Source organism: Micropterus salmoides, unplaced genomic scaffold (genome assembly GCF_014851395.1).
Source record: "Micropterus salmoides isolate LMB-PRFRI ecotype aquatic unplaced genomic scaffold, ASM1485139v1 Ms_hic_scaffold_8, whole genome shotgun sequence".
Lineage (NCBI taxonomy): Eukaryota > Metazoa > Chordata > Actinopteri > Centrarchiformes > Centrarchidae > Micropterus > Micropterus salmoides.
In genome coordinates this window covers 23,598,013-23,606,917 of record NW_024044570.1, presented here as the reverse complement: position 1 = coordinate 23,606,917, position 8,905 = coordinate 23,598,013, and the positions used below count along the sequence as shown (strand labels likewise).

The 8,905-nt window shown below is 42.0% G+C and overlaps 1 long non-coding RNA gene across 1 annotated transcript; it reads right to left on the bottom strand.

Annotated features, from left to right (window-relative positions):
- Positions 1-4,027: 4,027 nt before the first annotated feature.
- LOC119893930 lies at positions 4,028-5,899 on the bottom strand. The gene is made up of 2 exons (XR_005442849.1): positions 5,653-5,899; positions 4,028-4,315 (listed from the first exon to the last, which is right to left on the bottom strand). It is a non-coding gene; the product is annotated as an uncharacterized LOC119893930 (long non-coding RNA).
- Positions 5,900-8,905: the final 3,006 nt, after the last annotated feature.

The following is an 8,905-nucleotide window of genomic DNA, read 5'->3' as shown; positions in this document are numbered from 1 at the left end:
TTGTCTGTCTACTGTCTTCTGTTTACAGTGCGTAAACCAAAGCTGTTTTGCTAAAAACATCAGTAGGAATCAAGTTTGACAAGAGGTAGGAGTGAACCTAAAGATGTGCGCGATGTAAAACTAAAACAATAAGCTAAAGATAGACCTTGGAGTGAATTGTACTTTCCAAAATTACTAATAGAGATTATGTCACAATTTTTGGAAATGTTAACGTGGAAATGTTGGGTAGTGCACACCAGGGGCGGTTTGTTCTTTAGGGCGATCGGCATCACACCACCAAACTGGGAAAAGCAGGGGATTTTTTCACACTTTCTACCACACCGTTAGTTGGCTTTGACTGTTTTTGACAGACAGTTTGCCTCTGAATTTCATTGTCCAATCAGCGTCAAGTAGTGTTCCATGGAGTCCCACCCATTTTGGGCGTTTTCAGTCCGGTTGAAAATCACCCAGATCACTCTTACGTGTTTATGTCATGCGCCCAGCAGCAGAGCTACTACTTCTGCCACCTGAAAATGACTCTGCATCTGTGTTCTTTTCTGTAGCCAAGTACAGTCAAATACCCGGATGTGTTCCGCTCGCTCTGCCCGTTTTACTTGTGTGGACTTCGGATAGCCAAGTATCCCAGAATGCATTTCGCACCAAAAACCAGAAATGTCGGTGGAAAAAACTCACAACTGTAAGTTATAATACTTCTATTCTTGTGTCACGGAAGGCAGTTTTAAGAGTTTTTTATGTGGGAATATAGTTGTTTAAACTCCAAATGGGAGTTTGTACTCCCGAGCCGAAGTTGCCAAGTCTGAGCTTTAAAGTACAGAAGTCCGAACTTGGCGTACTCGTTATTGAGAAACAGCTGGCAGTCCACCATTTTGTTGCTCTCACTACTATCAGCTGCTGTTTCAACAAAAAGTACATTCAGGATAAAAATTCAACCATGGTGTTGTGTCGGGTGGTGTAGTAACTTAAACAGCGGTGAGTAAGATATAGCATAAATAATAGATGTAATTTGTTAAACTATGAGGACAGGAAAAGTCCGCTAGCCACTAGGCTAATTTATGCAGTGTCAAATGCCATGCCATCACTTGCATCTTTGTCAGAGGAGGATAAAAAGAAGAAGGAGAGCATCACAGAAAACAACCCAAAGACAATACAATAAATACCTTTTATATTTCCTCTTACATGCCTTCTTGTTTATGTGTAAATGCATGGGAGAACAGTAGATACTTTTAATACAGCCCACACCACTATTAATACTGTATAAGTACGGGATAACAAGTGGAGAACATTCAAAAAATTTTAGAACTCTGCTTACCTTATTAGTCTTGTGTAATGTGTGTAATCAATGAAAATAAATACTATGCTCCTCTGTATCCCATTAAACATTTAAGATTAGCTATGTTTGATTCATATAAAGTATATGCAACATTATTACACTACCATATTACTTGGGACAGGATAGCTTGTTTTTTTACTCTAGCCTATCCCTTAGCCGCAGTGCAGGATGAACTGTAAGTAGTTTTATTAAATGCACATTGTCCGCTATGGTGGCCCGTAGGTTTCAGGCCTAATACAAATCCCACGACACGAACACAAATCCCACAACACAAACACAAAAACCACAACAGAAATACAAACGCCACAACACGATTACAAACACCACAACGGAAATACAAACGCCACAACATAAATACAAAAAGCCACAACACAAAAGGCCACAATGGAAGTGAACCACAGCGGAAGTTGACAACGAAAGAGACACTTAGTAACAGTAGATTACTCTCTGCAGAACACAGCTACACAGTAGTACAGCAGCAGTGTAGCCGTCCCACATTCAGGGTTCGAATTGTAGAAAGAACATTCTTTTTCAGGTGACTTTTTCCGCATAATAGTGTCTGCCAAATTAGTAAATGTAGGCCTACATGGAAGAAGAACTTCTTACCAGTAAATACAACAGACCAACACAACGGCTCACGCCGCGACTCCCCCTTAGAGACGTCGCAAAAGCAGTTACATTTATTTGGATCACCTCTCAACTTATGAAAAAGAAAGATATGAACACAAACACAAAGTGTTGGGCACTTCCAATCCATGTTACAGCACCCGCTGCCATTTTTCTGTGGTTAAAAAGTGCCAGGTCCCTGCCGCCGCTCGACTGCGGTAATGTTTACGTTTATCTTGTAGGGAATCCCTCACCTAACACAGCTCAGGCTTGTCTCTTCCTCGATTTGTGCATCAGAAAGTACAACTACCATCCAGCATTTTGGCAATGCAAAAGTAAAAAAACTCATAGTAACAGTGTATCACTTGCTTCCTGGCAGTGGAAAATAATGTCTTTTTTGCCCTCCAAGGGAGCGTTTTTCATGGAATGTGACGTCACGTGAAAACTATGAATAGGGGTTGCTGCAGCACCCTCTGCACCCCTTTGAATAAGTATAAAGTCATCTCCGTGGTAACCTGAGACTCCTTGCTTTTTGCTTAGCACATTTTGAGTCTATTTTTTATGCTAATCTGCACAGACAGCTGTTTAATTCACACAAATATCCCGCTGTATATTATTTGACCAGAACAAAGTATTACTTATTTTTCAAACGGGTAAGAAGTTCTTCCACGTAGGCCTACATTTACAAATTTTTTCTGCACCTCAGGAGACCCATCTGTCAAACTCCTGAAGTTCGCTGACGACACAACGGTCATCGGCCTCATCAGCTGGCTCTCTGGTGCGGTCAGAACAACCTGGAGCTTAACACGCTCAAAACTGTGGAGATGACTGTGGACTTCAGGAGGAGCCCCCCTACCACCATACTTAACAGCCCTGTGTCTGCTGTGGAATCCTTCAGGTTTCTGGGTTCCGCTATATCCCAGGACCTGAAGTGGGAGCCCAACACTGACACCATCATCAAGGAGGCCCAGCAGAGGCTGTACTTCCTGCGTCAGCTCTGGAAGCTCAACCTGCCTAAGGAGCTGCTGATCCAGTTCTACACAGCCATCATCCAGTCTGTTCTCTGCACCTCCATCACTGTCTGGTTTGGATCTGCCACCAAAAAGGACAGCGACAGACTACAACGGACAGTCAGGACTGCAGAAAAAAAAAAAAAAAAAAATCAATCATCGGTGCCAACATGGCCTCCATTCAGGAGTTATACATTTCCAGAGTCAGGAAACATCACTGCAGATCCAACTCACCCCGGACACAACCTGTTCCAGCTCCTCCGCTCTGGTAGGCGCTACAGAGCACTGTACGCCAAAACCAACAGACACAGAAACAGTTTCTTCCCACAAGCCATCACTGATGAACAGCTGATTTCTGACTTACAGTGTCAAGAACAATTCCTGTGCAATAACCCAGTAACTGTCTCTAATCAGTCACCTGTTTATTGGTTTCCACTTATTTATTCACCATTCTCTATTTCAGTGCTGTTCATACTGTCATATTGTATATTTTGTATACCAATACACCTACTTAAGGTCATAGGTCTTACTTATTTTTGCACTATGCTCCATCACACTGTGTACATGTATGTGTATCTGTATATCATATCCACCTTCAACATATACATAATGAGAATAATAGTTTACTCTTGCATCCTTTGCACTCTGATCACTGCACTATTTGTCAATATGTCTATATTGTTTTGTTCATAGTGTGTATGTTAGTGTTGTCTATACTGTAGTTTGTGTCTGATTTTATTATTGTGTTATGGTATTTTTGTACGAGTAAGCACATCGTGAGCAATGTACAATCCTGAGTCGAATTCCTCATGTGTACACATACATGGCAATAAAGCTGATTCTGATTCTCATTCTGAAAGCAGTCAACCTAGGAGGAACACTGTTAGTACTACTGGTAACTTATGTAGAAAATCAGGAGTGAATTCTTGCGTGATCTATTTCTGTGTTGTGATATATACTGTTACCGCGATATAAAATTACATACAGTGACAGAAGACTGTTACGTCCCCGGCTTGTCTAGGGGTGTGGGACGAACAAAAGATAAATAAACCAAGTGGAAAAACCAAGGAAGGACTCAAAATATGTGTCAAGTTAATGTATTTATTCTTAAACAAAATATAACAAAAGGCGTCTCTGCCCACACGAGAGATGATGCAAGTTATATAAAGTAACTAAATAACATAGGTTGCAACATAATAGGCCACACGGTCTCCATGGCTCCACCGCACTGGGGAAGCACACATGGAGAATGCCCGCCACTCACCACACCGGCTTCCACTGATCGGGAATGCCAAGCTGACGGCTGCCTCCACGGAGTCACCGACCTCACAGCGCGACAAGTTGCCAACGGCACCCCACCGGTCACGTCCTACAAGTCACACAGTAAACCACACAATAATCACACAGTAAGCCACACAGACGGTTGCGAGTCCAAGGAAAGGTAGGTGAGTGAATGAGAGATGAGGGAGAAGTGAGACTGAGAGAACTCCACTGGTTCTGCTTATGTGGCCCACTAATTGCCGCTGATCAGCCACAGCTGCGAATTCAGCCCAGCGTCACACTCAGGGTACAGGTACACACCTGCAGGAGAGAGGCAGACACACCCATAGCAACACAAATACGGCACACAGACCTCACGGGTTGTAACACCCCCACCCATAAGAACAAACCTATTATATGGTTTGTATACCACTGTAAGTTTTTAACAAAAATATACATGGCCCTATCTTAGGCCCCCGTAATCAGCAACAATCTCACCCATTGGACAGGGCGTCAGCCAGGATGCTGTCCATTCCCCACTCATGTTGGATATAAAGGTTGTAACCGTGGGCCAGGAGGACCCAGTAAGGCGAACGCTTTGTCATCACCTGTTTCAAACGGCCTCACCTTCTTTGCGGCCACACAGACGCATGAGGGGGAAAATACTTCCTTCGCCGACATGACAGCGTGCTGTAATCGCTCCATGAACAGAGACACTAAAAACAACAAGTTAGTTTTGGGAGACACATTTAACCACTTCGGTGGACCACGCACACTATGGGCCAACACAACTTCAGCTGGGCTAAAACCCAGGGACCCCTTTAGAGTGTCGAGTTTCAGTTTGCCCTTCCCCTCAGCAACTGAAATAACACATTTGACTGTGGGAGGGTGGCATCTTTGAGCCTTAGTCAAGGCATCGTGAGTGGGAGGCAAAGGTGTAACAGGCCCAGGCTCACTCACGGAGTCCATTACCTTCTCAGCCTCGTCTGCCTTGCAGCTCACTGGATCGTCACCATGGGACACGCTTTCTTTCGAGGAAAAAGAAACAGAAGTTGAGTCAGGCAGGCTCATTCCCTGTGTATGTTTACGAGACTGCGCTCTCGTAGTTGCGCTTACGGCCGCATGAGGATGGCTGTACACTAAGTCATCCTGCTTAGACTCAGGGATCGGGTTGCTGACCACCTTAGGAACAGGAAACACCTTCCCCCCAGCAATATAATTCTCCATGATTACATCAATGCCCCCAGTTGGGAACCCTGCACGGACACCCACCGTAAAGAAACCAGTTACTAGATCGGAATCGACATAAATCTGGTGCAGTGGCGCTGGTACGAAATCCATTTCGATATCTCTCACCACTGCACTTACATCAGAACGGTCACCCGCGGGGTGAATGCCAGACAGGATTAGTGACTGCAAACAGGTTGTATCCCGCAGTATTCTCACCCGTCGCTGGTCTGCCGCTTTCCCTGTCAGAGAGACACAACCGTCAAGGATAAAAGGTTTTAAACAGTCATTTGCTGCCTCATGTGTTTGGGAGTCTTGACTTCCCCGAAGTCTGGCTGATCCCGCCTCCCTGGATCGTCGGATCCTCACCACTGATTACTTACACCTGTTAGAAATGACTTGTTTTAGATACTAGGTTTAGAGGTGCTGCGCTCCCTGTGTTTTGGTTTTTGAACGACGGATAGAGAGGTTTTGTTTATTCTTTTGTAAGTAGTTTAGTAATCCCTCATTTAGTTTTGTTTTACGCAGCACCCGCTTGCCCATTTTCTGTTTGACCTTTTTGTTATACCGGACTGTTCAATAAATAACCTTTCCACCCATACCAAAACCATCTGGTTTATGTTTACGTCTCTCCTACCCCTAGAGAGCGGAGACGTAAAATAATTGGGGGCTCTTCCGGGATCGTGAGAAGTGAGACCAAGAGAACTCCACTGGTTCTGCTTATGTGGCCCACTAATTGCCGCTGATCAGCCACAGCTGCGAATTCAGCCCAGCGTCACACTCAGGGTACAGGTACACACCTGCAGGAGAGAGGCAGACACACCCATAGCAACACAAATACGGCACACAGACCTCACGGGTCGTAACAAAGACTTTTGGCCTTATCGCCCACCCCTAGATGACTATATTATTTTCACAGTGCTGTTTGCATTTGGAGCTCTATCTGAGCTCCCTGCTGTCAGCAGCCATTTATTCAAATGGACCCAACTGTCATAACAAATTACTGGAGTAGTTCACTGAGAAGTTATTGTCAAATATGACATGAGAACCAAGATGCTATGTTATTTTGCAGGAAACAAATCTGAAGCATGTTCTCTCTACAAAAAAATGTACAGATAAATGTTATTTGTTTCATGCAACAGTATTTCGGTGACTCAGGGGAGGTAAAGACAAGATTTTACTGGCTTTGGTAGGTAATTTCAGACCTGGGCCAAATTGCAAAGGTGAGCTACATTATTCCCACAAGTCACATGGTTAAATCAATGAAACAGCACCCCTTAGGCCAGTCAGTACAATTTTTGAAGTCCTACAATATCCCCTGGCAGGTGGTACCATCATCAGCTGGCAGTCTTGTAATCACTTTTTTTAGTACACTAGGCTTGTACGCATTGTACTTGAATTGTCTTATTGATTTTGTCCTTGAAATAATCTCAATATTTCTCTCAATGCTAGAAAAATATGCAGACTAATAAATAGTGTAAAATGAGAATACAGCTCCTATTTTGAAGTACCAACAGGGATGAAACAATGCTTTCAAAATTACATTAAAAAGCATGATTGAAGGATTTCACACAGTAAAACAAAAACAAAGACACAATCCAATCCCCATATAATCTCAACCATTTTGACCCTCTTTATCACAGTATCTGTCAGTATTATTTTGCACTCGTTGGGTAAACATGGGGAAGTCATTCCTGAGGGCTTACTTATTAGCCCAGGGGAATGGTAATGAAATACAGTACCTGCTTGAGAGAGTGCCTGCTTTATTACTCTATTATACATGAAAGGATCTGAGGGCTCTTAGAACCCCTCCTTCAAAGCAGGAATCATTTCCTCACATCTCCCTCATGCCTGTTTCCATTCAGTCCCCATTAATTGCTGTTTATTTTGCTCCATTTTTGCAAATGAAATGGAAGGCATTCCAAACTGGAAATGAATGAAGTTTAATTCTCTGTATGCTTCATGAGAAAATATGGCTTTAGAAAAAATACAGTCCCGATCATGCTCCAACATAAATTATACTCTAAATAGTTGAATGAGGGTGATAACTATATTTCAAATTATTAAGGAAAGACTGTTTTCTGAATTATGTTTACAGTCTTAGTGTTGAGTCAGAAAGTAAGTGAATTTATCATTTAAACTTCATTTCTTTTCTTATAATATTCAATGTATTACAGCATCACCAATGAGCAAACTATCTATCTGTCAATCTGTCCTTAATTCAATGACAAAGTTTGAGTTAGTCAGTCAGTTGGTCTACTTTGGTCCAGATTGAAATATCTAAACAACTACTAACTACTGGGTTGCCATAAAAAGCATTGTCATTGTGACTATGACAATGCTAACATGCTGCTAGCATGGGTATAGAACCTTACTCCTGAAATGACTCCTGAATGTAATTGCGGGGTAGCTATACGGAACATTTTTAAACCAAGACGCAATGGAAAACACTTAATGATAAAAAAGCCTGTCCTCCCCATAAAAAAACCCCAACCAAATAGGCATGTTAATACAACCCATATTTACATTTATTGTGGCAGCGACCTCTAGTGGCCATATGACAGACAAATGGATCAAAGCAGGACTTTCACACAAAGAACAAGGTTTGAGTCCCACGTGAAACCAAGTATATGGTGAGTTATTTTTAGTTAAATAGCATTACTGACTTCCGTCACATGATTAACATGAGTTTGGTCACATGTCACGTGTTTAGTCATGATATACGTCACATGACTTACATGATGTTCTTACTTGAACCCGAGCCACTATGTTCTCCTAAACCTAAGGAAGTAGTTTTGTTGCCTAATCCTAACCAAACTGTGACAATGTAAATATTAGCCTTACACAATGTCTACACAGCCTGTGTAGCGAAAGCAGCAGCAGCTTCAGTCCTCCACCTGTACACATAGGATCTGTTCACGCACTGTATTGAGTGGAGGTAAGCTGCATTTTGGCTGCTGCATAAGAAAATATCTCACACAGATGTGAACAATGTGACTAAGACACAGTAAAGAAGTACTGAAAAGCACAGAAAGAGAGCTATACACAAAGACCACATGAGGTTATAGGACACAATTCAAAGTCGTTCACAGTAATATGTGTATATAGAAATGACTTTCCTTTATTCAAATTGTAGATGTTATCAGACTAATCTGAAGTTAGAAGGGCATGAATGAAGTGATTAATAGCTAATTTGTTTCCATGGTGTTTGCTAATCAATATAAAATATAATACAATGGAAGCATAAAATGGATATTACAGGTGAAGTATTTGCAAATACTGTATATATGATGGATGGAAGTATGGTCATAGATAAGAAAGTACTGTACTGTGTAATGGGGCTGCAACTAACGACTATTTTGATAGTTGATTAATCTATCAGTTACTGAAATGAATAATCGACTATTAGGATTACGAATAGCAAAATTACACAATGCTTCTTATTTAGCTATCAGCTTTTAAATTAAACTTG